The sequence below is a fragment of the Hypanus sabinus genome, unplaced genomic scaffold, assembly GCF_030144855.1.
Source record: "Hypanus sabinus isolate sHypSab1 unplaced genomic scaffold, sHypSab1.hap1 scaffold_1314, whole genome shotgun sequence".
Lineage (NCBI taxonomy): Eukaryota > Metazoa > Chordata > Chondrichthyes > Myliobatiformes > Dasyatidae > Hypanus > Hypanus sabinus.
In genome coordinates this window covers 12,701-19,293 of record NW_026779383.1, presented here as the reverse complement: position 1 = coordinate 19,293, position 6,593 = coordinate 12,701, and the positions used below count along the sequence as shown (strand labels likewise).

General features: G+C 42.7%; 1 non-coding gene across 1 annotated transcript; it reads right to left on the bottom strand.

The window, feature by feature from the left end:
* Positions 1 to 6,251: 6,251 nt before the first annotated feature.
* trnav-cac (transfer RNA valine (anticodon CAC)) lies at positions 6,252 to 6,324 on the bottom strand. The gene has a single exon. It is a non-coding gene; the product is annotated as a tRNA-Val (tRNA).
* Between the last annotated feature and the right edge of the window lie 269 nt (positions 6,325 to 6,593).

Below are 6,593 nucleotides of genomic sequence, written 5' to 3'. Positions count from 1 at the left end.
ATGTTGTTCCATTATTCAAGGAACAGGTTAGAGCTCGCCTAGGAAATTATAAACCTGTGATTCTTAATTCAAAAGTTGCTAAGCTTATGAAGAAGATCAGGAGAGGTAGCAATTATGAAAAATTGTAGAAGCATAATATGATTCGGAAGATTCAGCATGCCAAAGCCAGGTTGTGCCTTATGAGCTTGATTGAAAATTTTGAGGATGACTAAACACATTTATGAAGGTAGAGCAATAGACGTCGTACATATGGATTTCAGCAAGGCATTTGATGAGCTACCAGTGAAGGCTTATGAAGATGGTAAGGACACATGGAATGCAAGGGGGCAATGCTTTGTGTATAAAGAACAGGCTTGCCCACAGAAGGCAAAGGATGGTTGTAGATGGATCATATTCTGCATGAATGTCGGTGATCACTGGTTTGCCTCAGGGATCTGTTTTGGGACCCCTACTGTTCGTGATTTTTATAAATGACCTGGATGAGAAAGTGGACCTGGATAGGGTGTTGCAGATAGTGTGAAGGGCGGTCAAAAGTTACAGCGGGTTATTAAGAGGATGCAAAATTGGGCTGACAAGTGTTAGATGGATTTGGACCCAGATAATTGTGAGGTGATTCATTTTGGTAGATCAAATATGTAGGCAGAATATAGAGTTCATACTAGGACTCTTAGCAGTGTGATGTCCGAGGGATTCTGGGGTCAGAGTTCATGGGACACTCAAAGCCGTTAGGCAGGTGGACACTGTGGTTAAGAAGGCATACGGTGCATTGACATTCATCAACTGTGGGATTGAATTTAACAGCCGAGAGGTAGTGTTGCAGTTATATAGGACCTAGTCAGACCCCACTTGGAGTACTGTGCTCATTTCTGGTCGCCTCACTGTAGGAAAGAGGTAGAATCAATAGAAAGGGTGCAGAGGGAATTTACAAGGATGTTGCCTGCCTTGGGGAGGCATGCCTTATGAGAATGGGTTTTGAGAACTCGGCCTTTTCTCCTTGGAGCGACGATGGATGAAAAGTGATCTGATACAGTTGTCCAAGATAATGAGAGGCATTGTTCGTGTTGATAGGCAGAGCCTTTTTTCCCAGGGCTGAAATGGCTAGCACGAGAGAGCATAGTGCTTGGAAATAAGTACAGGGGAGATATCAGGGGTAAGTTTTTTTTTACGCAGAGTTTGGTGAGTGCGTGGAATGGGCGGCCGGCAACGGGGCTGGAAGCGGAAACGGTATGATCTTTTAAGAAACTCCTAGAATGGTATACAGGGCTCAGAGATATAGAGGGCTATCGGAAATCCTAGATAGTTCCAAGATAAGATAATATTCGGCACAGCTTTGTGTGCTGAAGGGCCTGTATTGTGCTGTGGGTTTTCTGGTGTTGTATGTTTGTATGATAACAACAAAATCAAACATTAGACGGAGGTGACATGGAGTTAAGAAGCTGTAGGTGCAAATAGACTTTGTTGTACGAGCTATCTGTCGATAATCATGGGGATATATATATATATGTATATATTCATGTAGACAGGATAATAGATCAATATAAATATTAGGATAAATATAACAGGATAAAGGTGATAGATCCTAAGAGAGATAAATTGTAGAATGCTTCCAAATAGATTTTCTGGAATTGCAACCTGCGAAATATTTTTATGTGTGGATAGACTGGATGTGGAGAAGATATTTTCTATAATAGCTAAGTCAAGGGCTCGAGAGCACAAATTCAGAATTGAGGCATAACCAAATAGAATAGACATAAGGAACAATTCTTTTACACAGGGAGCAGGATCGGTAGAATTTCTTGCTACAGACGGTTGTCTCTGCTTAAATTTAAGATGTGGAATTAATCGCTACAGACAACTGTGCATAACAGGTCATTGTTGAAACTTAAGCCCGAATTTGGTGTGTTCTTGATTAATCAAGGTGTCAGAGGATACGGGAAGAACGCAGGAGGATGGAGTTTTGCGGGATACAAGCTGAACTATCACATGATGGCAGAGGAGGCTGGATAAGGATAAGGAAAGTGCCAAATTCTGCAGGTGTGCCTTCTGGTCTTGTTCTTATAATTTTTTTTTTCAGAGCGCTTGAGCATTTTTTATTGCTGAAAACGTGTTTGATATTTGATTGGCACTTCCAGAGAAAGTTGCTAAATCAGAAACAATTCCGTTCCTTTATAGAATCTTTGAAAGATAAACAGATGTATTGAAAGTGAAAGCCGCTAACAGAGTCGCAGGTCTCCCTTCCCCTAACAATAACACTTACCAAGAGCGTTGCGGACTTAGGGCGCAGACCATTGTTGAGGATCCCTAACACCCGTTCAACAGTCTCTTTACCTCTCTACCGTCAGTACGAATGAACTGAAGCACTGGCACTGGGTCTGGAGACTGGGTAACATTTTCTTTACTCGGGCTCTGAGATTAGTGAATATCTTCCTACCACCGAGCTGTTGTCACCCGGCCAGCGAGGTGCTAGCTGTTTATTGTATGGTTTACTGATTACTATGTACCCATGGTGAACATTACACATATTTTGAATTTTATTTTAATATCATATTTGTGGCAATATTCGTTTAATGCCCTCTGTGTGGTTTTCTGATGGGTGAGCGTACGTTGGTCCAGAGGAAATGTGTTAGGTGTGATTGTATTTATGTAAAGTCAATTGACAATAAACTTAAACTTCAGCGTGACACATAAATATGCAGATGTTTAGGGAAAGGTTCCTTATGCCGTTAATCTGCATTAGAGAGGACCGGTAAGATGGCCAGCATGGTCAGGACTGGCTTACACCTGTACGTTATCCCCTTCGAGCTATTTCTTCGAAGTACTATCTCAAATCATATTTATTTACTTTTCCGCAGATATTGAACGTCTCTGCTACACGATGCACTGCACTTGAACATATGGAATACAGAATGACAAATAGAAAGCGAAGAACAACAATGGCGCGAGACTGAGCCTGAGCACGAAGGGATGGAGTACAGAAGGAATTAAAATGAGAAATATCGCGAAACAGTGAGGAAGAAGGTTAGAGTAAGGTATGATGACAAATTCTTGTCAAGCGGCAGCTGAATTTAAATCGCAATAATTTCTGGCAGAAGACGTTGAACGAGATATTTCATGTAAAAGCTGAAAGAGAACAGCCTTAACACGAAACATCAGAAGCAGTTGTCGAAAGAGAGACGACATCGTAATCGGCTTTTATTGTTGGACAAGCTTCATTCCATTGCTCATTTAATGATTTTGAAATTAGGACAAAGGGATATTTCACCATATTCTTTACCTGCTCCCTGAACTTCGTCTGTGTTCATGCAGCAGCTGAAAAGCTGGAACATGAATCCCAATTCTTGAAGAAAATCCGGAAAGTACGCTGGCCTCAACCCCATAAAGCGGAGCCGTGTGTTGATAGAGGAGAACATGAACAGTGCCCATAGCAAGATAAAATTACCAGAAATGGCAAACAATAAAACGATGGATTTCATTCTGCTCGCCATCTCGGAATCTTGTGGAGTATCTGCAGTACTCTGACCACGGAGCCGCCTCCGGGCCCTGCTCGCCACTTTAATCTGCCTGACGGTCAAGGTGTTGAAAAGCAGGATCAGAGAAATTGCTGCCCCAGGGGTCAGGATATAATGAAGGAGTTCTACCGATCCCCAGGCAGACGAATTCTAAATACCGTACCTTGTGTTACAAAGCCACGGGAAATTCCAGAGTATATAATTACCAGTGAACATAAAATACTAGAAGATATTCTTCAGACAGCTCACAGCAGTGACCGTCCCCAGAACCACAATCGCCTTTCGCGCGGTGCAATGCGTTGCTCTCAGTTTCTGGCAACAAATAGCGACGAAGCGATCAAGGGTGAAAGAGACGGTGAACCAGACGAAGCAATGTGTGGCTGCGAACAGAAGGACGGCGTGTATATCACATATGCGGATTCTGGCCACTAATTGATATTCTCGGTAATAAACAAAGGGAATCTGTCTCCATATCAGGTCCAGGATAACGAACAGCAGATGATTCACAGCCATGGCCACCAGGTAGCGAGTAATGCATTTGGAGAGACCGCATTTTCCACGGGATAGGTCTACGATCGACAGCAGGTTAACGGAGAGGAAGGAAGTAGAACAATATTATCCGATGCTACAAAACATTCATAGGTTTGTTTCAATGTCTGTTTTTTTTTTAATTCAGAAAATCTGCTAGTAAGACTGCATGTGTGGAAAAAGAAATGAGTAATCGTTTCTGTTCGATCCCAATTTGAACATAGTTGAGTCGTGCTGCCGCCAAAGAAAACAATGTCCGTGTCATATGCCAGAGATAGTTAAGCAGTTTTCCATTCTGTTTCGGATTCCAATCCTAATTCGGAAACTGATTAATCATATATTGCGATCAGATATATCAAACCGGATATGATCAGATAATTTTATATAAATTTCATAACTTTATTTCTTAATGAAATCTGTTTTTTTTATTGATGAGCTTGGTACGGTTAGATATCTCAGAAAGCAAATACTCTTCCTGGAACAGTTCTAAGCTATCTTCTCAAGAAAGGTAGTGACGACGTTTCGGGCCGAAACCCTTCATCAGGAGTCCTACCTCCTCCCATATTTGCTGTCTGGCCTGATGAGTTCTGCCAGGATTTTGTGTTTTCATTTATTTCCAGTATCTGCAGATTCACTCGTATTACAGAGAAAAATATGTTGAACACAATGTCATATTAAAATGTATAAAGTTCGTCGAAATTCCAGAACAACAAAGTGAGAAATTTGGTTAAAAATCCAACACTGTGGGGCAAGGCAATTGCGTGAAATTTATCGGGACCGTTGGATAGAAGTCTTCCAATGAAGAGGATTTGTTTCATGATGGAATGAATGAATATACCTGCACAGACAGGCAGTGTCCTGAGATAAATAAATTGAGCATCACAGGATTGAGCTGTTCTCGCATCAGCAGCTGAGTTGAACTGAAAAATAAAACTCGTATCACATATTGTTACTATTAAAATAATATTGTTAACAGAGCTGGTTTGCCAGTGGAGTACCAGTGTCTCACCCACTCTACCTGCCTTCACTGCTGGTGATAAAAAGCTGTCAGTAGTGCCATCTTTTAAGTATCTGGGGAGCATTCTCTCTGAGGATGGCGGCATTGACAACGGCATCCGGAGCCGCATTAAACAGACATCAGCTGCCTTTGAGAGACCTCGGCGTAGAGTCTTTCAGAGCAGGAACCTTCGTCCCTCTACAAAGGTTGCCGTATACCAAGCGATCTGTGTCACCACCCACATTTATGTCTGTGAAGCTTGGGTAACCTACAGCCGTCACATCAGGTCCTTGGAGCGCTTGCACATAAGCTGCCTTCTGCGCATCCTGGGAATTACCTGGCGTGAGCGGGTGCCTCACACTGAAATACATGTGAAGACAAAAGGCAGAAGTATTTGAGGCCATGATTACTCAGCGTCAGCTGCAGTTTCTGGGGCACGTGATCAGGATGCCCACATGTCGGCTAGCCCGCAGAGTGTTATACAGCCAGCTACATCATAGTCGACGCTCAGCTGGAGGGCGGATGAAGCGCTATGAGGATCAGATAAAGAATGCTTTATGAAACTGAAAGATCAGACCTGCAGACCTGCAGGATGCTGCTGCTGACCGTATGACCTGGCGACAGCTCTGTAGGGATTGGGTTCGTATTCTGGAGATGGAAAGAAGAACCGGATGACAGTAGAATAGAGCCAGGAGAAATGCAGCCATGGTTGCTATCACTACCAAGACTACTACGTATACATGCCCACCCTGCAATAGAGCTTGTAGATCCAGGATAGGATTGCATAGTCATCAAAGATCTCACCATTAAAGGAGTGGACGTCGTCATCGAATTTAAATGGGCAATCGAAGGAGTAGAAGAGAGAGAGAGAGAGAGAGAGAGAGAGAGAGAGAGAGAGAGAGAGAGAGAGAGAGAGAGAGAGAGCGTCTGTTTGTTTGAGTGTGTTTGAGAGGGAGAAGGAAGGGAACGAGTGACAGAGGGGAACGAGAATAGTGTGGTGGAGAATTTGTACAGACAGTCTGTAATATGACTAGGAAGCAAAGCAATACACAGGTAAAGACAAAGCAAGCAATTTAACATTGTTAAGTAGTTTAGAAATTTTGCAGCACACGGTTATTCCTCCTGACATTTATGACCTGAATGCTCATGACAATGAACTTGAGCACGAAATGAAAATTTGAGTCGCAAGTTCATCCCCAACATTGAAGTCCAAACAATGTTTCTGCCCAGGATTGAACTGGGGAACTTTTGCGTGTGAAGCGAACGTGATAACCACTACACCACAGAAACGGTGCAAAGCGCTCATTGCTCAGCGCTGTTGAACAATGACCAGAGGAAGCCCCTCCCCACAGCAATAAGAACAAAACATTGCCCACCGTTCCTCTCAGCTTTCAGTAACAAGTATTAAATTTGTTCGACGTTATGCAGTGACATGCGTTAACAATTTCCTGTGAACTTTCGACATGCAACATGTAACTGAATTATGTTGCATACATAAAGCAAGGAATTAAAACATTTTCCTCTAGCTTCCATCTGCAATCTGGGGGATTGTTGATGCA